The sequence below is a fragment of the Furipterus horrens genome, unplaced genomic scaffold (genome assembly GCF_987537825.1).
Source record: "Furipterus horrens unplaced genomic scaffold, mFurHor1.1.pri manual_scaffold_11, whole genome shotgun sequence".
NCBI lineage: Eukaryota > Metazoa > Chordata > Mammalia > Chiroptera > Furipteridae > Furipterus > Furipterus horrens.
Window position 1 is genome coordinate 88,556,058 of NW_028327181.1, and position 13,086 is coordinate 88,569,143.

Genomic DNA, 13,086 nt, shown 5'->3' on the forward strand with positions numbered 1-13,086 from the left:
GTGGAATTCAGGTCCCTTCCTTCCCTAGTGCCTGAAGTCACCCTTTCTCTTAATAGTGTCCTGCAGCCTCCCACCTCCTCAGTTACCTCATTCAGACCAGGGAACCCTGGTGTCCTTGGTTGGCCTCGTGCCCGGGGCCACGCCATCCCTTTTGCAGGAAGAGCCAGGCGGGTTTTGCCTCCTCCCCGTGATTGGGCTTTGCCGGCTCCGTTCTCTGGGCCATTTTGCCACCAGTCTGAGGGGAACAGCCTGAGAGACGGGATGAGAAGGCGCCACGAGTGACTTCATGGGCCAGTGAGTTTTCTGTGCTGCCGGGGCTGCTACTGCCACGTCGCTGCTGGGTGTTCCCTTTGGAGAGTAGCCAGGTCGTTTCGAGCTGCCCGGTACTTGTCATCTCTCTGCTTTGGCCCAACTTGCCTGCAGGAAAACTTTTTAAAAAAATGCGTTTTCTGCTTGCCAGATCCGTTTCTAACCACCCAACTTTCTCAGTCTCATTTATTCAACGGATCGTATCTGAGCACTTGCCGTGTGCGCAAGGCGGGACCCGGGTGCTAGGGACCCGGAGTTGGGCAAGACAGGCAAAGCCTAGCTCTGCGAGGAAGCCCCGGGGGTAGGGGTGGGGGGGCAGGGGAGGGCGTGCGGCTGGGCTGTGCCCCTCTTATTCTCAAAGCCATCCGTCCCCGGACCAATCTGGACGGCTCGGGTTGCTTTCTGTCTGTCTTGTCTTCATTACCTTTGGGACCCAGTCACTCGTCAGTCCTTCAGGTGGTTTGAAGAGGTCTCGTGTGGACTCTTGTCATGGAAACACCATGGACGTCCTCGGGTATATCCCGTTCCAATCTCTAGAATCCAGGTTTCCCGTTGTACAGCTGAGCTATTTGACCTTTCATATGATTCCTGGAAGGCTATTGAACTTTTTAGAAGGACGAAGTCTTTATTTTCATGACAGAATTTTGTCGCATCTGTTAGGAATCCCAAGGACACTATAATTTCTCTTGCTGCTTCTTGACTCTTTTTAACTTCATTTTATAAAGACCTCCACATGTCACTAGGCATCAGAGCATTTGCACTTTGGGGAATCACTGGTGTGACTCGACAAATTGCTAAACTGTCTTGTTGCCGAGGTGGAAGATCCTGGGTGTGCGGGTGTCCTCCCCTCCCCCTAGTCTCAGTGCAATAGTCGTCCCCGGTTCTTTCCAGTGAGACGCTCTCTGACCGGTCATGTGCGTCATATTGGAAAATTGACAGGTTTAGTGGGTCCAGCAAAGTATTTTCTTCCCATCAAGAAAGGTCCTTATCAGCATTAATTTAACCCTGATCCTTTCGGTAAGGTTTTGTGTGGATGTGACTCATTTATCTTTGCAGTTCTTGCCCACTGCAGCAGAAGATGAGCTGGTTGCCAGTCTGACCTCTTTGGAGGTTGCAGGGGGCCTGGGAGTTGCGGGGCTTCTTCCTCCTGGCCGCTGTCTCCTCAGAAGCCACCCATGCCTGCTCCCATTCTCCGGCTCTGTCCATCAGATCCGCAGCCTTGACTGAGGTCCCCCGAAGGCAGGCTGGTCCGCTGCCACAGGCTTCTGTGCCGGGAGTAGCTGGAAGAGAAAGCCCAGCACCCCTCCAAAGGGCCCCTTTAAATTCTTTTTAACTTTCTCTCTGCTCATGTATTTCTGAGATTCCTTATCTTCCTGTTTCTCAGCATTTCTCTTCAAGGGCCATTGCTTCACCCTCCGGGAGTTGTCGTTGAGATGAGTGGGACCCGGCATCTCTTAAACCGAAGTGTCTACTCTTCTGTACTGTCTTTATGAAACAGTGATTTCCCATGAGTAACCCTGGTTCTGGCTTTTGTAGTAGCATTTACATCTTTTCTGTATTCACGGCAAAACCACAAAGAACCATCTGCAGTGAGCCTCCCACTGGAGCAGCCTTAACCCACAACTCTGGCCAAAGGCCCCTCCCCCCCTTGCCTCTCTCACCCCATGCCCTCCGTGCGTTTGGTGGGTGCAGTATTCCTTTTCAAGTATTCCAAAAGCTGTGACGGGGGTGTCCCCACTTACCTAGCAAGCATTACCAGTCAACTCTGCGGCATCCTCAGATGCAGACCTTATGTAGTGTTCTTTTTGCAATGCCCTATTTATTTAACCTATTTATATTTATTTAATTTTTACTCTGAAGTATATCCAGTTACAATTGCACTTGCTTAAAGCACATACGATTCATTTTGGACAACACCCCTGACCATTTTAAAACTGGAAAAGGAAAAGTTATACTGTATCCTTCCACAGGATGGACGCCTTACAGTAGTTTTGTTAGAAAAGGGTGAATAATTTAGTCGTGGTAAAAATGTTAATTTTAAGTGATTTATTATTTTTAATTTTGTGCCATTGTGTCTTCTCTGTGTCTGGTTAATTGTTAAATGCGTGTTAATTGTGTGATACAATCCTCTATGTGGAGCCTACAATCCTCTTTTTTAGCTTTATATTTTATAAACTACCAGATTGTACAATTTTTATGTGTATTTTTAAAGCTTGATGATGTGAGGGTAATTATATAAGTTAAATGGCCTATTTTTGTACCTCCTGTACAGTTTTATAATACTGCTGATTGATGATAGCGTCTTATGTTGAGCCAACCACAAATAAAGGTAGTTTTAGATTTGGAAGCCGGCTTCATCTTCTTCAAGACTCGACCACCAGCCAGGGGGTCATTCCCGGCTGTCTTCCCGGGTGAGGGTGGACGGTGAGGGGCAGCAGCTGGCTTTGCTGGTGGGAGGATGGGTGGTGCGTGCTACTGCCTGCTGGGGTCCATGGCAGGGAATGAGCAGGAGCCTCCATCCTCCTTGGAGGCTGTGTGTTGGAAAGCATCCTTTGAAGCATGGCAGGACATGCCCCAGCGTGCTGATTTGGGCTGAATCCCAGCAGGGTGGCTGAGCTGGTGAGAATTAGGCTCCAGTAGGGCCTGGGGCCCGTGCGCAGTGAACAGGACCCGAGCGTCTCAGTAGCGCAGGCCGCCCTCCCACACGCCAAGGAATGAGTTCAGTGGCCAGTCCAGTTGGATCTGAGGATCCTGCCGTCTGCTTTCTCCTCGCAACCCTCGGGTGAAATCGGAGGAGGCTCTGCTTTCTCCTGCACCACCCAGAGGGGAGACGCCCCAGGGCCCACCAGCCCACCCCCCACCCCCCACCCCCAGCTTAGCTGGGGCTCTGCTTCAAGGCTGGCTCCTTCCGCCTGGCCCACCCCATCCCATCCCCCCGCCTCAGTGGGTGCTGGAACATCCCTGAGGACCATGGACACACATCCCCACCCTCTGCAGCTCGGGACCCGGCAAAACCCAAGGGAGCACGAGGCGCTGCAGGTCGCTGTTGGTGCCTGCTTGCCTCCTGTCACCCCATGCAGAGAGACAGCTCCTGGATTCCTCACACACCTACTAAGCCAGGGCTGTGTCTACCTCTTGAACTGGTCCAGGCCAGGGAGGGAGGGAGCTGGTAACACCCTTAGCTGCTTCTGAGAACAGAGAGAGCAGGCCAGCAGGTGGTTGAGACGCTGGCATGGGCCGGGGCCATGGTTCCCGGCACTGAGACAGGGTTTGCAGCTTTTGCGCAGGGTCAGCACTGGGCTGCAAAGATGACGTTTTGTCTTAGTGTCTGATCATCTTATTAAGTGTGTGCCCAGACACACACAACTGCGTTCCGTCAGTGAATGTACCGATTTGTATGCTCTCTGTCTCGTTGGCATCATGTGCCAGACCCAGGCCTTAGCTTCAAGGGATCGTGACAACAGCCAACGTAAGAGCCCGGCCTGCCTGCCCTCCCTCTGGGCCCAGCACTGTGCTTCGGGCATCCTGTGCCCTGACCGATCGTTGGCCTTCACATCTTTCACTTTAGTGAGAGGCTGACCAGACTCTTTGGCAAGGCAAAACTCAGGTCATGAGCCGGTGTCTGGGCCAGTCAGCTGTGGGCAGAGAAGCAGGATTGGTAAGAGCCTGGGGAAGCATACTGGGAGATGACAGGGTTGGAGGGGCCAGGGGCCAGAAGCATGAGGGGCCGCACAGCTGGGGAGGAACTGAGTCAGCTTGGCCCCTGAGAAGGTTGGCGGGTGAGCCCAGCAAGCGTTCTCCCCCCCCCCCACCCGTCTCCTCCTTCTGCCTCTCCCAACCCCCCTGCCCCGTCCCAGGCCTGCTCAGGGGTCTGGGAGAAGCCACAGATGTGCTCATCAAGTGTGCCTGAAGGTGACACTGAACTGGAAAGAGTGACTAACACCAACACGATTCGTGACCCGGTCAAGATTCCAGAAGATGTCGGGAAACTGGAATGCTGAGTCTCAGCCCGAAGAATGACAGGAAGTCCTGCTTTGGCATTTGTGACGGGGCTGAGGGTGGAGGGCAGGGCTGTGAGGGGCCGGGAAACTCACACACACTTTGAGAGACAGCTATTGGGGCCTCGGACAGCTGTCACACAACGAGGAACTGGCTGGGCTGTTTCGCTCTGGGTTTAACTGGAGAAGGCGGAACAGCATCCAGGAGAGCAGACGCAGCGCCAGGAGGAAGGGCTGCCTCAGAGCTTGACCTGCCCAGCGGGTGAAGGAGGCTTTGTGAGTGAGTGAGTGAGTGAGTGCTGGCTCTCGGGGTGGGGGTGGGGCGCCCCGACGGGGGGGCCTCATCCTGCGCAGACCAGGAAGAAGTTATTTTGGGGATCAGAGGTTGGACTCAGGTCCCTTCCAAATAAGCACATAAGACTGAGGCCTACCCGTCTCTGTGACAAGTTCCTGGAAACAGGCTACCTGGGCGGGTGTGAATCACAGGAAGTGGGGTGGGGAGGCGCCAGCCAAATCGACAGTTGGGTTCCGGGGTGGGGTGTCAGTTTTGCAGGATTCTGCCTGGAGGTGCCTCATGTTCCAGACGCACATGCATTAAGGTGAGAGAAACGAGGCCCATGGTTGCCTCAGTTAGAGCGATTTGCCCCAGTTTGCACTGTAGAACACTAATGCCAAGGGATGGTAAACGTAGAGAAGAGGGGCTCGATGACCAAATACATTTGGGAAATGCTGCGTTAAGTAAAGATTCTATACTCAGAGGCCCTTCCTATGCTCACGGCATATCCTCCAAGACACGACGTCCACTCACCTCCAATGATGACCTTTCGTTCATTAAAAAAAGGAAGGCTGTGTGAGTGGCAGCAGTAACCCTATGTTTTCATCAGATCTTATTTTATTTTCCTCTCTCTGGATATCCAGGAAGACGGCGTCCCCAGCCGCCCCTGATGTTAGCCTGGAGCATGCGACTGATTCTGGCCGATGGGCTGTGAGTGGCAGTAACGTGTCACATCTGAGCCGAAGCGCAGCCCTCCAGCTCTCCCTCTGACACGTGATGGGCCATCGTGAAGGCCACATATCAAGATGGCACAAAGAAGAAGTACCCCGAATCATGGAGTCACCACTTTTCACATGTCCTGGTCCCTGACTAAGAATAGACTTCTCATCAGTGAAAACGAGGAACGCCTGTGTTAGGCCACTGGACTGTCTGGGTCAATTACCGCGGCCTTGCTGGGCCCATCCTGACTAACACACAGGTAAAGACTGTCAAGAGAAAAGGCTCTTATGCGCACCTGAAAGGTGAAGGTCCATGCCAAACCGTCTGTGCCTTTTGCTAAAAAAGTTCATGCTCTCAGAGGATCCAAGGGGCAAATGAGGGATTCTGCCCTGTCCTTCACCCCCTCACTGGTCTCCCCTTCAGTGAATACCCCGTTTGGCCCTGGCAGTTACCTTGAACACAACTGGTGCTCAGGGTGGCATGTGATGAAATGTGGGCTGAACCAGGCAGGGAAGGTGGGAGGGGCAGGGCAGGAACCCCCACTGCCTTCCCTGGCACCAGAGACCGGCTGGGTTTGTGGGGTTGGGACGTCCAACTTGACAGAGGGGACAGAGGGTGCAATGGGGACTCTTCCTCTCAGCGGCACCCAGTCTCCTCAGAACAATTTTAGGGGGAGGGAAGCGGGGACTGAGGCCCATGAAGCATGGAGCTGAGGATCTGACCTTCGTTCTGCAAGGCTCGGAAGCCCACCTTCTTTCTCTTCCGCTGCAGAGGGAAGAAACCGTGGGATAGAGAAGGACAAGGATGAAAAGAAAAACAAAATGAAGCCACAGTTACTGCTCAGCAAAGCTGCTTCTCCCTTTCAGCAGAGGAGTCATGTTTTGTCCCTCTCGGTGGCTGGCCGCTGTCGCAAGGCGTGAGAGGCCCTGTAACACTCTGCCTGATGTCTCAGCTCCCCCCACCCCACGTAACAGGAGGGAAGCCCTCTGAGGTAGGATTTGCTGTGACCAGGGTGGCAAAGTCCAGTGCTGTTGTTTGGCTGTATTTCTTTTTTCGATCCTCACCCAAGGATATGCTTATTGATTTTTGAGAGAGGAAGGGAGAAAGAGAGAGAGGGAGAAATTGGTGTGAAAGAGAATAGCGATTGGTTGCCTCCCATACACACCCTCATCAGGGATCGAACCCACAACCTTTTGGTGTACAGGATGAACCTCCAACCTACTGAGTCACCCAGCCAAGGTTATCTGTATTTCTTTAACATTTTTAGTCAGGCCAGGGGTCTTCAGATTTTGATGGTATCTGAATTTAGGTCTAGGGAACTCGGTAAACATGCACAGATTAAGGCCCTGTCCCACTTTAACAAACCCGGGCCTCTGCGTTCTTTAGTTTCCCAGTGATTCTGACACACCCCGAAGTGTGAGAACAATTCTTCTCAGCCACGGTGCTTACAGAAAGGAAGTCCATGAGACAATCATCATTAATGCTTTGGTGTGTCTCTCTTTCACTTATTAAATGTAGAGCCTTTAAAATCCAAATGTGAATGATACTGTATACTTTTTTAACATCCTGGGGCTGAGAAATATCTGATTCCATGGTAGGGCGGGCTCTCTGACTATAGCAAGAGCCCCTCTGGTTTCCTTAGGGCTGGCTCCCTAAAGGAACCCCAGCACCCACCCCTACCCCCCAGGAGAGTACGATCCATGGAAACCCAAGGAATGGTCTCATTGTGCTTCTGCGCAATGACATGTGTAGATGCAGGTCTTTTTCATTCATTATGCTGGACGCTGGGAGAGCCTGTTCAACCCAGGAACTGTATTTGTCTGCTTGGGAAAATTTGCTTGTGTAATTTAAAAATTTTTTTAAATTATTTATTTTTAGAGAGAGAGAGAGGAAGGGAGAGAGTGGGAAAAAGAGAAACGCCTATTTGTTGTTCCTCTTTTTTATGCATTCATTGGGTCTCTTGTATGTGCCCTGGCCAGGGATTGATCCCAGAACCGTGGGGTATCAGGAAGACACTCCAACCAACTGAGCTACTCAGCGAGAGTTGCTTTGTGCAATTTAAAAATAATTGTTTCCCCTTCATTTTCTCTGTTTTTATTTCTGGGTACCTGCAGAATGTTGGTGCTCTGGGTTTGACCCTCCATGTTACTTATCTTTTTTATCTTATATTTCATTTGTTGATTTTTGCTCCTTCTGGAAAATTTCCTGGCTTTATTTTCCAAATTTTCTATGACACCTTTTTTTTTAGTTATTTTCAGTTTACCTCTGTATCTTTGGGGTCATTTTTACTTATCTTGAGCTCTCTTTTCCAACTCGCAGGTTTTCCCAAGTGTCTGGTGACTCCTGATGGGTTAGACTTAACTCAAAAAGGAGGCAATAAAAAGCGGATTGTGGCCCCATGTTGGTGAGTAGAGCTTATCACCCTGTGAGCTCTGTTTCAGGTAATCATATGGAGAAACCTTAAATGCCAGAATTCAGAGGTCTTAGATCTGAGGTTCTTAAGTGTCTTTGGAGAAGAATCTTCTGATTGTTGGCCTGGCTATTGGCTATTACTGCCTGTCCTTCTGCAACAGGGATAGAGAAGGGTCAAATGTTCTTCGAACCAACTTCTAATTAATTCAGTTCCCACAGGTCACTTCCAGCCTCCGGCATCCTTCCCTGAGTCTCCAAGCTGAAGCCTCGCTCCGGTTCTGCTGGGCAGATCTGCGCTCCTCAGCTACATCTCACTCAGGCGTAACTGTAGGCAGAGAGAGGCAGTTGCCCTCCAAAAGGGCTGCAGCCTGCAGAGAAACCTAGCTGCTAGGGACCAGGGTACTGAGTGGGCACAGAAGGTGCAAAGAAGTGATATGGGAGGAGTTGATGAGAATGTGGTTGATCTTGGGGTCCAGACTGATGGAGGGAGAAACGACTGTGAAGGAGATTCTTGGGGTAAAGAATATGAACAGGGAGCAGTATTGCAATGGTGACAAAGTAAGATTTGGCTGCAGGGTGGGTGATGGAGTGGTGGTAAAGACTTGTAGTGATGAAGCGAAGGGAAGACTCAGGTGTAGGGGGCCTTCTGGTAGACACGGGTCCCCAGGGTGACAGCAGAAATTGGAGGATAGGAAGACAGAGCCAAGTCCTCCAGGAGTCCCAGGTTGGGGAATGGCCTTGAGGTGGAAGCTTGCATGGGTCTGGGGGTGCGTGGGGGAGGCGCACCAGGGTGGGCTTGCTTCCAGAGCACGGCAGCCGTGAAGCGCCAGCTGATGCCCAGCGCCCGCCTAGCCCAGAGCCGGGGAAGAGACAGGTTCAGAGAAGGGCCCACCTCCGGTCAGGGCGTGGAAATGGAAGGAGGGTCTGTGAAAGGATGCAGGATGGGGCCAATGTCTGTCCAGTAACACAGGTGTCAGAGGGCAAGTGAGAGACTTTGAGCCACAGGAAGTCCGAACCTGCAGATGGGGGGAAACTCAGGCGCTGGCGGGAACTGAGCAGCCTGCCCTTCAGGCGGAGGAGGCCCATGACTCTAGGCGTGGGTGGGTTAACGCGCCTTCTGATTCAGTCCTGAACGGATGGAAGTTGCTCAGTAGCCAGATGTGACAAGGGGTCCAGACGGTTACTGGGGCCTTGACTTTGTCAGCTGCTGAGGCCGTTCTCTACACCAACAGAGGAAACGAGGCAGTTCTCTATTGTTGTAACGGAACCTGGTCGGGTGGCCTCCTTACGGCTGGAGAGCCCGCACATTGGTGGGGGAAAGAAAGGCCAGATTCAAGGCCAGAGCTAGTCGGATTCGTTCCATCACCATGGCTGGGCCTGGACGCTGCAGCGGTCACCTCAGATCCCGGACACGAGGTCTGGTGGTTATATTTGCAGAAAGAATATGCAATTACAGCTGTTTAAAAATCATAAACACCTGGTAGTATATAGTTAATTTTTAAAAACTAATATGCAAATATTTCTTTACCTAACATGCAAGCCTCAAAAGGGAACAGCTTCACAGTTAAAACAAATAACAAAAATAACCTTGTACATTTTTCTTGGGTTTTGCCTTTGCTCACACAACCCAGAGGGCTGCCTTTGGCGTGTTTCCCAAGGAAATAGTTCAGTTTCCCATCTAGGTTCCCAGGAAAGCATCTCAGTTGATTCTCCCCCTGGCAGTAAAGGTTAGAGGAAACCAAGGGCCGCTGGCTACCTTGACCCCCACGTGCTCCAGAGAGAAGGGTCTCTCCCTCCGAGAGAGACCGTCTCAGCCTCTCCCTCACTTGGCTCGCTGAATGTTGGATGTTTGTGAATACATTTGCTGCATCTGCTTTGATCACCCTCCTTAAAAAAACATCCTCCTAGGATCTCAGCTCACATCCAACCTACTTGCTATGATAGAGGCGTGTCATCCACCTCCAGGCGGGACTTCAGCCACTAGATGGCGCCTGCGTGCAGCGACTCTTCCTCCGGGGACCCCCTTGTGTGTCGCCTGTGTCACAGACATGACCGTGGCTCTTCCAGCTTTTCCTTCCCAAGGGGGCTCCGTGTGAGATGAGGCTCAGGTCCAAAGAGAAGGCTGAAGGGCCTGGCTTTGTAAACGACTCCAGTCCTTCACGAGCGGGTAGTTTCCTAAGTGATGCATAGTGACAAACTTCTCTCATTCGAGGATTAACATGTAACATTATATAGCGGCCCCTCCCTGTGTGGGGGCTGATCTTGGGGTCTGACATTCTGTGGATTCATTCAACAGTCAAGACACGTATTAGAGTGTCCTTGAGCACAGCCTACACAGACACAGATAAACGCATGTCCAGGCATCAGTAGTAATAACCACCATAAACTTGGTTGAGTGATTACTGTGTCTGAGTCAATGTTTTTAAATAATAACATTTATTTCTCCCAGAAGCCCTTCGAGGGGGACTCTGGGGTGGACCAGAGGGCCTTGGAGCTTAGATCCCAACCTAATCTCTGCTCAACCTCTTGCTGCTGCATGCCTGCTCAATTACTACTCCACATGCATGCATAGCAAGCGTGACAGAAATGCTGACTATGACTATATTATTACCCCATTTTATAGATGGTACCACTGAAGCTCAGAGAAGTTAAGCAACTTGACTAAGGTCACACAGCCAGCAAGGGGCTGAGCAGAGATTCAAATGCAAGCCCTCACACCCCCACTATGTCAGGCCGACCCCATCAGGCCAGTGAGCCTATACCTGCCCTGTGGGGCACTAGCCTTTCAAGCGCCTGGTTAGCATTTGTACTCCAAATCTCTGGTTTCTACTTGTGATAGCCTTGCCTTTATTTAAACTGAGAACGCTTTCTACTACAGTCTAACAGACTGTGGTCCCAGGACCAGAAGCATCAGTCACACCCAGGAACTGGTTAGGAATGAAAACTATCAGGCCTCACCCAGACCTGCTGAATCAGGAGCTCTGGGGCGGGGCCCTCCAGCGGTGCTGACAGACCTTGAAGTTGGAGAACAGTTACTGTAAACCACGTGTCTCCTGAAACCAAGCCTCCAGCTTAGATCTAGTAAGCCATTTTTGAGCATGTGCCTGGTGGTACAAGGAGGAAAGCACTAGGAACTTAGCAGAGAAGGGAAGGAAATAAACACAGAAAAGTGATCTGCCCAGAAGCCAAAACACAGGGAACGGGGGAATGGGGGTTTGGAGAGAGAGGCTTCTAGTTCAAATGACGCATCCGAGCTGTCTGTGTGGCTTTTAAAGCAGGCGCAGGGGGTTACAATGGAACAGTTCTGGGGTGGGCCCAGCTGTACCTCTACTGCTAAAAGCTGCCTAGAGAGTTCTACCATTTGGTCAGGAGTGCCCTGCCCCATTAGACTCAGCTTTTGGGACCTCCTAGCTGGGCTGCTGTCAGGCTGGGGCATCCAGGTGGAGTATAACGCTGTGATTCTAAGGTGAAAGATGACCCCTTGGCCTTTCCCTCCCTCTGGCTGACTGTTGGAAATTTGTGGGGGACTTTGTTGCCTCCTCATGCATCCTCTGTGTTCTCAGCCCACTGCTGACCCCTGCCATCCCACATGCATGGAACCAGACCATGGCTCCGTGCTCCTGCCTCCTCATTCCTACCCAAGTTCTCATCCACCTTTCTGCTGTTCCTCGCTGCATGCTGGTTCTTAGCACTGTGCGCATACCACCTGGAGAGTGATACACAGGTATATACACATCTATACATACACAGCACATTCGTACATACACACACTCTATGCAACTATTGCAATATGCCATATTTGATTTTTTAATTATATTTTATTGATTATGCTATTACAGTTGTCCTGAATTTTCTCCCTTTGCTTGCCACCCACCCAGCACCTCCCACTCCCTCAGGCAATCCCCCACCATTGTTCATGTCCTTGGGGCAATTTGCAATATTTGAGACACTAAAAATAATGTATCTGAAATTCAAATTTAACTGAGTGCCTGTATTTTAGGAGAGTCAAAGATAGACCCACTTCCTGAGCTCCTTCCCTCATGCGACCCCCTCCAAACGCAGGCGTGGGTCCCCAAGGACGCGATCAGCCGGCAGGGACCTCTCGCCGGCCTCCTTCCCTTCCTCCTGCTCCAGGTTTTACAGACCTGGCTCTGATCAGCGATTATGGGATCTGATGCCAACAGAGCTGTGGGGGACCCTGCCAAGGCTCCTGCCACATGGCCTCACGCGTCCACGGTCTCTTTACCCTGCTGGCCCACGGAGCGCCCAAATGCAGTGAGATCCTGTCTCTGGCAAAGCAGAGAAAATGAATTATGAAGGAACAGGATGCCAGGCCCAGCAATCTGCGGGGAACTGCTCACCCTGAATTTTATAGTTTCCTGTGCAATCTGGCTTTTACCCAGCTAAGAAATAGAAGAGCAATTGTCAAAGTGCTGTATTACTTCCTAGAGCTTGGGCCACAGTACAGTGAGTGGAGAGGGTCACAAGCGCTGGTGTCATTGCTCCACCCCCGTGTCATGAAGACCCAGCACCCAAGTAAGCCCCTGGTGCCGGGGCCAGTCCAGACAATGTGTGGTTTTATTCTAGAACATTCCTGTGTTGACTGATGAGGTTCCCTGGGGAGGCGTGGTCTCTCACTCTGGACTTTGGCTGCATGGGACAGATACCAGTTGAAACTGGTTTAAGCAAAAAAGGCAAAGGCATTGGCTTATCAACACCGAGCTGCGGCAACAGGCCTCAGGAATGGCTGGAACCAAGGCCTGGAACCCAGCGGGACACTCTCACCTCTTCTCTGAGCAATTCCACCTGCCTTCCTCCTACAGACCCACCCCCCACAAACCCACCTCCCTGTGAGTGGGGGGCACGGCCTCACCTCACACAGGGTCTGTCCTCTGACCTCTGCAACCAGGCAGGAAAAGGCTCTCTTTCCTCAGCTTGATTAAAAAACCCAGTCTCAAGGGAAGACCAGAAGGTGAGGTACCTTGACGCCAGCTTTGGAGCAATCATTTGGCCAGGAAGGCGGGGATGAGTAGGAGGAAGGGAAGATCCCCAGAAAACCTGTCTGCAGTAGAGAAAGGAGGGGTTTCCCTCCAAAAAAGGCAAGTTCAGACGTCACTCCTGGGAAGTTGTGAATGAGACATGTGCCTTAATTTGTGTCTATCACAGATGCCATCTAAACTTTAAAGTCACCTGGGCTCACATAGGCCCCTCAAAGCCTTTGACCCTGATGCCCCCACCCCCAACCTTCTCCCTCAGTTTTGTTTGGGCCGCAGTATGACAGGGAGATTCTAAAACGACTTCTGTGAAGAAACTGAAACATAAAAGTAGCAGAAAAGATAGCTCAGAGCCTAGAGGCACTGAGTATTCATGACC

General features: G+C 51.4%; 1 long non-coding RNA gene across 1 annotated transcript; it reads left to right on the forward strand.

Annotated features, from left to right (window-relative positions):
- The first annotated feature begins 6,260 nt into the window (after positions 1-6,260).
- Positions 6,261-9,187, forward strand: LOC149998780 (uncharacterized). Its single transcript, XR_016513908.1, has 3 exons — positions 6,261-6,292; positions 7,621-7,705; positions 7,924-9,187. It is a non-coding gene; the product is annotated as an uncharacterized LOC149998780 (long non-coding RNA).
- Positions 9,188-13,086: the final 3,899 nt, after the last annotated feature.